General features: G+C 42.3%; 1 long non-coding RNA gene across 1 annotated transcript in view; it reads right to left on the bottom strand.

The window, feature by feature from the left end:
* Window positions 1-12201, bottom strand: part of LOC126998521 (uncharacterized) — a 100957-nt gene extending 88756 nt beyond the window's left edge. Inside the window, exons 1-2 of the long non-coding RNA XR_007752911.1 lie at window positions 12137-12201; window positions 8667-8754 (exon numbers count right to left, since the gene is read on the bottom strand). This is a non-coding gene — a long non-coding RNA (uncharacterized LOC126998521). The remainder of the gene's footprint in view (window positions 1-8666; window positions 8755-12136) is intronic.
* Between the last annotated feature and the right edge of the window lie 1070 nt (window positions 12202-13271).

Consider the following 13271-nt stretch of genomic DNA (forward strand, 5'->3'; position numbering starts at 1 on the left):
GGGCACACCTTTACGGCCTCCTCTCACGCACCTCCCTGCCTCGGCGTGTGTGTGTGTGTGTGTGAACATAAATAGAAGTTAAAAAAGATCAATCAAAGTACCGAACAATACAGCGAACAATTATTGTGAATAGGTGGTTATTGCAGTTGTTGTAATTGCTGTTATTGTTGCTATTAATGGTGGTAGTGGTGATTATGATGGCATTGTTGTTAGTGTGTTTTTTGCGTGCTAATAAAGCATTTCTGTTCCAGCCAACGGATAAAAAAAAACGTAACAAGCAACAACAACACTGCAATATTTTGTTCAGTGATCTACATACATACCATTGCGTGCAAATGACTGGACGAGCAAAAAGATAAATAAAAACAAATGAAGGTTTATAAATTACTGATAGATAAATAAATGCAGAAATATGTATATGGTCTCTCTCTCTCTCTCTCTCTCTCTCTCTCTCTCTCTCTCTCTCTCTCTCTCTCTCTCTCTCTCTCTCTCTCTCTCTCTCTCTCTCTCTCTCTCTCTCTCTCTCTCTCTCTCTCTCTCTTCAAACACATTTGCGCGTTCCCATGCACACACAACCACACGTACAAAACAAAATTGGAAAGGTAAATAAATATGGTAAGGACACGAACAAAGCAGAGCGACGATGGAGAGAGAGCAGAGAATATATAAATCACGGAAAAAATGAAAAATAAGAAACACAAAACAAAACTTGCATCCAAGGCCCTCAGGATCTCATCTCCGGCAAACGCGGGCAAAAGAAGGGTCGTTGTGATGCAAGTTTTGGGGAAGACTGATGCAAACACATTCTCTGCCTGCCTGTCCCCTTCCATGCCTGTCCCTCGTCCTGACCTACACACAAGTCCCTCCTCAGATTCAGACCCACACAGCCCACCACCACCACCACTACTACCTCGCTATCTCACTACCATACCACCATCAACACCATTACCTCCAGACCCCTTTCCTTGCTCTGACCCACACACATACGTCCCTCCTCAACTTCACACTCACACAACCCTTCACCACAACCACCCAACTACCTCACCATCACCACCTCCACCTCCATTACCTCCAGATACAAACACATTCTCTGCCTGCCTGTCCTCTTCCATGCCTGTCCTTTCCTTTGCTCTGATCCAAACACAATTCCCAACTCAGCTTCACACCCTACGCCAGCACCACCCAACTACCTCACCATAACACCACCTTCACCTGCATGACCTCCAGACCCCTACTGATGTCCTTTCCCTTGCTCTGACCATAACCCCTTCACCACCACCATCACCACCTTCACCACATCATTTTTCTGTATTCAATCATAATCCCTCACCCACACAGTCATCCACCACCTCCTCCTTCACCACCAGGCTACTACTACATTCTCCACCTCACCCTCCCACATCTCCACAGCCTCAGAGTCCTCCCCACCACCATCACCCTCCAGCGCTCATCTCTCCGCCGGGTTGTGGGCCATTACGACGCCCCGCACGCACAGGGAAGATATGCTCGTCAGCTACTCCGCCTTATCGAAAAAGAAATATGAATCCTCCCGCGCTTCCTCACTCCCTCTCTTTCCCTCTTCCTAGCTCCTCTTTCACCCTTCCCCTCACACACACGGGAACCACCACCACCACCACCACAGGGAAGTTCCGAGGAGACAAAAGGATAAAGGAAACAAACTTGTACATTGAGCTTTAAAAGAGAGAAAGGGATAAAGACAGTGGTATACAGGGAAGGAGAGATTCGTGAAAATGCAAAGGATGGTTTTAGGATTCTTGATGTAGCAGGAAAGGCAAAGGAATGAAGGAAGCCAAATGAATGAAGAAAGAGATAAAAAAAAACAGTAGCATATAGGAAAAAACGAGATCCGTGAAAATGCAAAGAATAGTTTAACAAATTTTCATAACTTATTTAGGAGGAAAGGCAAAGAATGAAGGAAGCAAACCCGTACATTGAGTTCAAAGAGAGAGATGAAAATATACAGTGGCATATAGGGAAGGAGAGATCCGTGAAAATGCAAAGGATATTTTAAGGATTTTTGATAACGCAGGAGGTGAGAGGGAAAAATTGTGGGAGGCATCGTTTAGTGCGGTGGGGCTCAGGTGAGGAGGGGTGGGAAGATGGGAAGGGAGCATGTGGGAATAGGGAGGCTGCGGGCATGTAGTAGCAGTAGAGTTCACCGCGACATACTCATTTTGCTTCTGCATGGACACGGACCGGGGAGATTTGGGGACGGGGGAAGAAGGGGGAAAGAGTGTGGCTGTGCGGGGAAAGATGAGAGCAGGGGGCAGGGAGAGCCATGGTAAGGAAGGGGAAAATAATCACCTACGTGCATGTCATGAGGGACCAAAATAGACGGGGTGGGTGAAGAAGATATAGGTGGAAGGCATATATAGATCAAGGTAACATGCCTAAATTGATCGTAGAGGTCCATGCCGTGAGGTCTCAAGCCGAACATGCAGGTGGATGAACAGAATATAACAAAAGGAGGTGCAAATATATAAAGACTCACTCGTTCATTCGCTAAAACAGGAAGGTTAGAATATCACTATCTTAAAAGGGCAGAGGAGCGTGATATATGTGGTGAAGGGTACCGAGGGACAGGCTGGAGTGCGCGTGGGTGGTGCTTGTGTGAGTGTGTGTGTGTGTGTGTGTGATAGGAGGGAGAGGAAGGAAATAGGAACTGTGCTCAGAGGAGATGAGAATGAGAGGTAAGTAATGCAAGCTACGTACAGAACATACACTTAGGGTGAGGTCACTGAAAAAAATGATACGCGGGACGGTAAAGGAGAAAAAATGAACGTTACATTGATGAAGAACGGTGTGAAGACCAAATTGATAAGAGAGGGGTCAAAAGAAAAAGGAATTATTATGTGCAGAGAGGATGAAGACTAGAGGGCAGCTACATAAAGTTAGGGTGAGGCCACTGAAAGAATGAAGCGCGGGACGATAAAAAAAATAATGAGACGATACATTGATGAAGAACGGTGTGAGGACCAAGAATAAGAAAGGGGGCGAGAGACTAAGCAAATAGGGACAAAGACGAAAGATACTGAAGCGCGGGACGGTCAGAAAAATAACATACGATACAATGACGAAGAGCAGAGTGAGGAACAAGGATACGAAGGGGACAAAGGAGGGAAGGTGCTGAGACAAAGTAAATAGGGACAAAGGCGAGAGGTGTTGAACCCGGGAAAGGAGACAAAGGAGGGTGTTGAGCTATGGAAAAAAGGGAGAGAGGAAGACGGGAAGTGTTGTGCCAGAAGAAAAGTGGAATAGAGGAGGGAAGTGTTGAACCGTATAGGAAAAAAAGAGCATTGAAAAGTGTTGAGACAGAGAGAAACAGACCAAGGAAGATAACGCGAGCCAAAGGAAAGGGTACGAAAGAGACAAAGGGAAGGGGGGCGAGGGAAAGAGAACGAAGGGAGAGGAAAAAAGATGAGAGAGAGGGAGAGTGGGTGAGCCAAGTAAAGGAATGGAATGCAGGTGTTTAGCCTACGAAACAAAAAGGGAAGAGAAAGGAAGAGAGAATGCGCAACACAAAGAGAAAGGGAGTCAAGTGGATGGACGCCAAGCAAATCCAATCAAGGTTCCTGTGTAGATTGGACTGCAAGAGCGGATCAAGCTTCCTCCTCCGAACAGGATATAACAAGGAGACTCTCAGACTCTCCTTGAGGTATACCGTCCAGCACCTCGCCCAAGCAACATAGATGGACGGGCAGGCTCCTGACTTCCCATAGAGAAAACTAGGATAAAGAAATAACTCAAGTACGACAAATAGATTGCAAGTTTTAAAGGCAGCGGAAACAAGGAGCCCAGAGTTAGAATCCTTGCAAGGGAAACCGTAAGACGATCAAAAATACTAAAAGAAAATAAGGACCAAGCAGCTTAAGCATTCGAGTGGAAAACAAGAAACAATAATATGAAGATAAGACAAAACAGCATAAGTCAGGAGCCGTTACAAAGTCTAAAATCCCAACGACTATACTGGACTGGACTCAAGCGCGAACTGATACAAAATTGGAACCAGGAGTGGGATGACTGTTTTCTTCTTAGACTACTGGTGGAGGCGCCAAGTCGCTCTACACGTGCAGGTCCTTGGTCCATATTCTTAAACGTCTCCGGCTCCCGTTACGACTATTTTCTAAGGCCACAGAAACGATTAACCGGGTTTCATGGAGGATTTTCCAGTTCAGGGTGCATGCAGAGGTCGTGTAAAGCTAACACTGGGATTACAAAACAGTCCATGAGAAGCCCAGCATTGTCTTTTCAAACGGGCGAACTAAGGTGCCGATACATTTAAGAATAGGTACGGGCTCTGCTTCATAATTGCCGCCCCGCCCCGCCATCCATGCAGCGTCCCGGCCGGCGTATCGAAAAATCATCTCGTCCTCACCCGCGTGCCCGTAAAGGTATAGCGTAGGAGCCATTTCCCACGGTTATGAGTACCAGGGGGCAGGCACTTCCCCACCCCCCGACCCGCCCCCATCCTCATCCCCAAAGCCTCCCCTTCTCACTCCCCACCCCCCACCCCCTCGCGCTAAACTCACGATTGGCTTGAAGGTTCGCATTTACATTTTTACGTTACTTCACCGGCGATCGTTTTGGCGGGAAAGTATCTGAGAAATATTGAGGAGGCGAGTAAACTGCCGTGGACCCTTAAGAGGATGGGAAAAAAAGGCCAATAACAGTATGCCAGCTGCTTATAAACATCTAGCTTGAAGGAGAGAGAGAGAGAGAGAGAGAGAGAGAGAGAGAGAGAGAGAGAGAGAGAGAGAGAGAGAGAGAGAGAGAGAGAGAGAGAGACAGACAGACAGACAGAGAGACAGAGAGACGGACAGACAGTGAGAATCTATATTTACACAGAAGAGTAAGTATATAAACACGCACTCATACATATATATACAGACATACAGACATAAATACACCTTGCATACACATTCCTAAACTTCCACTTGTGATAAAAAAAAATAGACATATCCATTACCAAACGAAACAAACAAACAAAAAAAAATAGAAGTGAAAGCGCCACCCACACCACTCATCACAACTTTTTATACTCCTTTTTTTATTTCCTTCCTCTTTTTACTTTACCTATCAGCGGAATTGTCGTTTCTTGTCACGATGCGTCCCCCACACGAGAGATAGAGAGAAAGAGAGAGGAAGAGAGAGAGAGGCTTTAAAGGGGAAGCCATCAAGGACACACACATAGAGGCAGGAACAAGCAACTTAACCCATGCAGCAACCCACCATCAAAATCAATCACCCATAATAGTCGGCGACCTAATTCACGGCTCGTTCTACGCCTGGGGCTAACGAGGGAAGGTGAACCCTGACGCCCCTGTTATACGGTATACCTTGGAACGACTGACACAACGAGAGGTTAAAAATAGACGCTGTACTCTCATCTTCCTTTTTATACACTGAAACGGCTGACAGTACTTACGAAAGGATGATATAAACTGTACTCTTGCCTCCTTTTTTACACCTTGGAGCAGCTGACACTTCAAACGGTAAGGTGAGGATGGAATCTGTACTCTTGTCTCCCTGTGTATACCTGAAGACGTCTGACACTTCGAAAGGATGACAATGGAAACTGCACTCTCTCTCTCTCTCTTTCCGTTAATTTCTATACATCCTCAAAAACAACAACACGAGGCAAAAATAGCATTAACTTTCACGGGGCAGTAATAAGCCAACTCCTGGTTCTTGATAAATGTAAGACAAACTCCTGGCATAGGTAATACTGGCAATCTCTCTAATGTTATACAGGAACGGATGCAAGTCCTCGATAATGTTACGTCACGTTGAACTGTTCCGTCGAGGTGTGTTTGGAGAGAGAGAGAGAGAGAGAGAGAGAGAGAGAGAGAGAGAGAGAGAGAGAGAGAGAGAGAGAGAGAGAGACACCTGGAGTAGCAGCTGGGAAATTAAGTCCACTACATCCGTCACCCAACTAATGAACACTCTTGTCCACTATTCCCCCACTAGAGCACTGCTAACCGATCCTTGGAAATATGCTTGTACTCACACATTCCGAGCACTGAACTGAAAACTGGAATGGTACGGATGAACGCTGCATAGCTGATTGTTGTTGTTATGGTGGCGATGGTAGTGGTGGTGGTGGCGTAGGAAATCTTATATGAATGAAAAGCGCATGGAGTCTGCCAAGGGTACTACGAGAGGTGTAATATCTCCCAGTCTGACAATACAGGTGGTGGTGGTGGTGGTGGTGTGTGTGAGAACGTGTAGCACAATTTCACCCTGAGATGGAAACCAGAGAGAAATCAGTCAGATGGAAGTGATGGAGGTGGTGGAGGTGTTAGTCGTTGTGGTGAGGGACTGCACAACGCGAGGGGGAACTTAAATACATCAGAGCAAATGTTGGAGGTAGTGGAGGTGTTGCTGGTTGTGGTGAGGGACTGTATGACGCTAGGGTGGCCTGAAATACATAAACCAAAGCAAGTGTAGAAACTGAAGGTGTTAGTGGTGGTGGTAAAGGATTGTCTAACGCGAAGAGGACTTGAAATACATAAATCAAAGCAGGTGTTAATGATAATGGTTGTGTTAGTGGTGGTAGTGAGGGATGGTGTAACACGAGGAGGACTTGAAATACGTAAATCAAAGCAGGTGTTAATGATAATAGTTGTTAGTGGTGGTGGTAATGGATTGTCTATCGCGAGGGGGACTTGAAATGTTAATGATAATGGTTGTGTTAGTGGTGGTAGTGAGGGATGGTGTAACGCGAGGTGAACCTGGAATACATACATCAAAGCAAGTGTAGAAAGTGCAGGTATTCGTGGAGGTAGTAAAGAATTGTGTATAGCAAAATGGGTTTCAGAGAGGCACCCAAAAGAGAAATAAGTCACACACGACAGAAATAGGTAACATCCAGCCCCTCTTTCAATGAGTCTGGTGCTCTTGAACGGAATCCCATCGTTTGTAAGGGAATCAGTATTGTAATTAGGCTATTAGCACTTCAGCGTGAGCGCCATTACTGCACCCTGATGGCTCTGTTTATATTAAGGTGATCGTGTGTTCGCCTCTGCAATTAGGTTTATTTGCAGTTGTTTTAATGAGGTGTGAAGGAAATTAGAGCGGTAACCTATCAAATTATCGAGTTTACCTTTTTCTTCCCATTATTTTTCTTACTGTTTTAGGAAGCGATGGAGTTCTAAAATGGTCTTAAAAGTCTAAAAATGCAAGACCATTCCCTCCTACTGTTCTGGGCTGTGATTTTTTTTTAACGATATTTTAGTGTGAAGGAAATTTGAAAGGCATTAAATATGAACGCACGGGTTGCTGTCATCTGTTATGGAACCGTTTGTTTGTTTGTTTTATGATGTGTTAAACGAGCTCGGGCGGTACTGACTTTTAGAGTGCACAGTTTGTTTTACGTATTTTGAAGTAGTCTTTTAATGGAGTGTAGGTAAAGGCAACTGAAACTATCAAAAACCGAGAAGAGCCCAGATTTATTTCCTCTATTCTAAATACTTTTTAATTATGTGTGAAGAAAACTACTGTAGGTTGGTGTTATATATAAAAGTGTAGCGTGTTCCGTCCACTATTATTTTTTTACTCTTATGGTCTAAAGGAGGAAGGATGGTGCGGCGGGCGGGAATTAGTGTCTTGTTACGGCTCACAGCAATCAGTGCCTTTGCCTGCTTTATTCAGGGAAGTGGAGCAATTCTGGAACTGATTATGTACGGAGATTTTGCATGCATCTGTCAACGCCTTGTGTGTGTGTGTGTGTGTGTGTGTGTGTGTGTGTGTGTGTGTGTGTGTGTGTGTGTTTGAAAAATGTCTCACAAAAATAAATAATAATACTGATAGAAATAATGATAATACTAAAAACTGGTTTCTCCCACTTCAGAGGGAGAGGAGGAAGGGGGAGGGAGGACACACACGTATGTACAAGACCCCTGAGAGCTCTAGATTCCATGCAGGACAAGATATTATGTGTTTCACCGGAATGAAATGTAACACCCTTCGCTTACAGGGGATACAGAATGCAATAAAATTATCTGTTTCCTCATCGCATTAGTGTATTAACGATGTTGGGCAAAGAAGTGCGGCAGCTGCTCACTTCATACTGTCACGATAAAGGGGTCAGAGGTCAAGGAAGAGAGTGTTTGCCATAGCGTCAGCCCTTTTTTGACAGACGCGCCGGAACAGCCTATAGCGCTGATCTATTCTTGGAGGAACAGAACCACAGACAGCACAGAGATAATTAGGGCTTCGAATATTCGCTATACATTGTTAAATATGCATCCTATACGCTCAATACTCAGGTCATGCATAGCTGAAGGACGCTTTATATCACAGATTATGGCTGAATCCACCTCGTAATGTGCAGCGTTATATTTGCAATAAATTATGACTCGACGTTACAAAGAGATCTCCGGATAATTTCAAGCCTCTTTGAGGCTTGCAAATATCTCGCATCAGAAAATTTAAATATTAATTGCGTGATGTCCGCGGAATTCTACATAAAATTCTGCGTAATAACGTTGTGTGATACATTACATTCATTTCCGCGGTTCCGATGCCGATGAGAAAAACATGTATATCTAATGACAAAAAAGTTGAAATAAAATTATATCAATTTGCATTTATATTTCATGTCGGCAATTTGTGTAAAACAACTAACGTCCTTGGAATTCTCTTACTGTTCTGAGGTAATAGCCAGCGTCCTCCAGGCGATGCGGTGCTCCCGGGGGAACAACGAAACTGCAGAATCACGTCCTCGTGGATTTGCTGTGGAGGGGAAGGTTACTCCGTTTCAATTTGAAAATATGTTTATCTACTGAGGTCAACACTTTGATATGATAATACTGTAAAAGAGAGAGCAGAGAGAGAGAGATATATATATATATATATATATATATATATATATATATATATATATATATATATATATATATATATATATATATATATATATATATAACGAAAAGGTCAATAACATAAAACAATAATGATGTCGACAATATGATAAATTAATGATGTCAACAAAGTAATGATGTGTAGGTATATGGAGGAGCGCGTCTACTTTACCATAAGAAAAAAATTATAATAGTCACGGTATTTTGTATTTTCAAATTGTCATATTATTTCTTAAAGTTATATTCAGACCCTATTAGTTTATTTTGGTTACTCAATGAACTTCGTGGTTTTGAGGGAGGCGAGTTTTGGGGTTAATCGTCAGTATTGTTAAAGAAAGAGAATACAGTTTACAAAGTTAGGAATATAAAGGACAGGAGAATACAGACGTTTGCTGACATCTAAGTGGGTTTTAATGGTTAAGCGGCTGTATTGTTAAAGGAGAAAATGGTCAAGAGCTTAGAAAGTGTAGAATAGAAGAATATAGACGTTTGCTAACATCCAAGTGAGTTTTGAGGTTAAGCGGCAGCATTGTTAAAGAATAAGAAAATAGATCAAAAGCTTGAAAAATGAAGGAAAGGAGAATACAGACGTTTTCAGACCCTCCCTCCCCACTACCCCCGCCATTAAACCTTGAACTAAACCAGCCATCTGAGCTCCGCTAATCTCCCCGGACCACCGCTGTGAGCGACACCAGTCAATCATGCATCGTTCGGAGAGAGCTAATCCGGAGGCACACTTTGGGCGGCTCTCTCCTCCAGGGCCGCTAAGCAGGTCGATGATCGTTAGCATTGGAATGACCTCTTTAGTAGCTTCCCTGACGTGCCTCTCCTTACCTCTTCTCCTAAGACCTCTAACCCTTCGAGGCAAACTCTTCCTCTACCTCAAGCTCATATATTACATTTAGTATAGTGAGACTTTCTTCTCTCCTCCTCCCTCTCTTGACTCTGAGGTTTATTGTTTAGAGTTCAATAACCAGTCGCCACTTTCATCTAAGTTATTAATGGAAACAGGTAACCCTCTTTCCCGTATTGATATCCTCCTCACCTGTATCTCGCTGTCACTGTCCCCCTTCTCGATAACCATAATGCTTTGCGCTCCTTTGTATTGACTTAGCTGTGCGTCCCTCCTGAAGCCTTCATAAAACTTCCGCTAAGTCTCCCACACGAATATCAATAAACGGGGCTTCATTCCCAAGCAACTTTATTGGGTAAGCGTTAATTCCCTCCCTACCGCGTATCATTACCTCAACACCCCACAATATTCATCCATCATTCTTGCGTGCGTACACCTCAGAAATACATCCATGTTTACATCACGTGACCTTCGGCAAAAATATCCGACAAGAAATGAAAAGAATGTTAAAAGTGTAGTCCCCCCCCCCACCCCACCCCACCACCACACACACACACACACACACACACGCACACACCGTGATGTACTCTTCCCTTACATCTCCGGGAAGTGCGTCATTCATCACACCTGCCGCCATCCGTTCCGTGTCCGTCACTTCCCATGCACTGAATCACGCGCCAAGGTATTGTTTCTCCCACTTTAATTTTTTTACAAGTCCCTCCCTTGTTTTCATGTGTACACTTACTCAAACACACACATACACACACACTTATACTACAACTACTACTACTACCACAACTACTATTTCTTGTCGAGCAACACCACACCACGTTGAAAATACTGACTGTAGAGAAACTAAATTTATGTAAAGAGTTCCAACAACAAAAAAATATATAGTAAAAAACTGTCGTAAGCAAAAGAAACGGAGGAAATGCTTATTCATAGCATTTCATTATAAGAAAAAACTTGAAAATGAGAAGTCTAAGATGCCACATAGCAACACACACAGGTTACGGAAAGTTTTTTTTTTTAAGTTATGAAATATAAAGTGACGAGAAGAAACTGACCGAATATGATATAGCATAACAAAAATATGACAACATGAGAAGGTAATAGACGCTAGAGTCGGCATACGCGATGCTTCACGAATAAATGAAAAGGACAATTAAAAGAAATGTGGTGGAATAAAAAAGAACTGTTATATTAGAGCAGGTGAGGAAATAATTATATACCCATAACATGTAACTATGTGAAACTGGTGAAAATTAAATGTTTATCGGAGGGTTAAACATGAAAACAAAAACAATGCGGTAAAAATTAATCGACAGAATATATTATGAAATAGCCTAACAAAACGAGAAAATAAACTAGCGAAAAAAAGATTAATAAAATATATATCATAGCCTACTAAAAAGGAGAAAATAGGAACAGAAAGACAAATGAAAACTAATATCATGTCAAAAATGAATAGCCAAACAAAACGAGAGAAAACAAACGAGACAAAACGAACCCTACAAAATTATAAAAAGTAAACTAGCTAAAAGAAACAAACAAAACATTGGCTAATGAAATGAGAATAAAAAATGGTGAAAATGAAATAAATAATACCAGACTAACATAATAAGAATAAGAATGAACTTGAGAAATGTAACCTAGAAAATATATCGAACAGCCTAATAGTATAAGAGAAAATAAACTATAGTGAAAAGAAACGTACAGAATAAGCTCTATCATAGCCTAATAAAGATGAGAAAAATAGGGACAGATAGAAACAAAACAAAGTGACAAAAATGAATCGACAGAATATGATCAAATAGCCTAGCAAAGAGAGAATAAACCAGCTAAAAGAAACTCACAAAATACATCACAACCCACATTAGCAAAAGAAAAAATAAATCAGAAAAAAAAGCGTAACAAAATGAGAGAAAAAAAAACAGCGAAAAGAAACCAAGAAAATATCACAGCCTAACGAGAAAAAAAATAATAAAATCGCGAAATAACTTAGAACCATATCAAAATAGCGTAACTAGTGAGAGAAAAAAAACAGAAGCGAAAGAAACTCACAGAATATTATCATATCTATAACTATCATCGCCTGACAATATTATCACAATCTAAAATAAAATGGGAGCAAAAAAATGTGACTCCTCCACAAAATTAGCCTAACATTATTATAATCAACAATAAATGATAAAGATATGGGCAAAAAACACAAAACACATCATAACCCAACAAAATGAAAAAGAAAACAACTGTATCTCTATCTCAGCATTCATTTTATTACTAAGGATTACGTTTGTTGTTTTCGTTATTCGTGCCCAGTCGACTATAAACAGTGTATATTCTTCTTGACTCATACTAAAGAGCCTACTAGACTCCGAACAAGGGAATTCATACTTACGGAAGTCAGAAAGCAGAGTGGCGTTCTCCTACCTCCTGGTGCACGGAGAGAACTTGACGTCATACACTCCTCACGCACTCAGGAAGTAAACTGACGCATGCGCACTCGATCGTTTAGTGAAAAAAGTTTTGTTTGTTCTCATTTCTTGATCCCATGTTTTCTGTAGAGCCTCCATAATCCATATAACTGAATAAAACTGTTATCTAGAATAGTAACATTTTTTACCGTATCATGTTCAAGTGCTTCACTATTTATCATATCTCATTATTTTATTCATATTTACCTAAACGATCGAATACTATTAAACGGGCTTCACTTTTACAACACGATTCAAATTACTATTACTCTTATATAAAACTACACCACACAATTGTAGTGCGTATCCTGCACATTCTGTTTGAGCTATTGGTGTTAAGTTTCTATTGAATACTACCCCACTTTGTATCTGGCAGCTCCTCCGTGAGTGATAACAATTAAATATCCGGGAGCTCAACGGTACCAATATGTAACTCTGTCTACGCCTCCGTTCTCTAACTCCATGCATTGTAGGTAGGTGCAAATATTCAATAACCAGTACCCATGATATTCAAGGTCATATCCTAAGAAAAGAAAAAAAAATATCGAAAAGACATCAACGAAATATCACCTAACGAAATGAAACAAAAGAAACCAACAAAATGTAACCAACCCTTCTCTTATCCACCAGACCAATCACCAACTCTTTCTTCCCCTATCCACCAGTCCCATCACCAACCCTTCCCCTATCCACCAGTCCCATCACCAACCCGTCCCCTATCAACTAGTCCCATCACCAACCCGTCCCCTATTCACCAGTCCCATCACCAACCCGTCCCCTATCAACCAGTCCCATCACCAACCCGTCCCCTATCAACCAGTCCCATCACCAACCCGTCCCCTATTCACCAGTCCCATCAACAACCCTTCCCCTATCCATCAGTCCCATCAACAACCCTTCCCCTATCCACCAGTCCCATCACCAACCCTTCCCCTATTCACCAGTCCTGTCACCAACCCTTTCCCTATCCACCAGTCCCATCACCAACCCTTCCCCTATTCACCAGTCCTGTCACCAACCCTTTTTCTATCCACCAGTCCCATCAACAACCCTTCCCTT

The sequence above is a fragment of the Eriocheir sinensis genome, chromosome 14 (assembly GCF_024679095.1).
Source record: "Eriocheir sinensis breed Jianghai 21 chromosome 14, ASM2467909v1, whole genome shotgun sequence".
Taxonomy (NCBI): Eukaryota; Metazoa; Arthropoda; class Malacostraca; order Decapoda; family Varunidae; genus Eriocheir; species Eriocheir sinensis.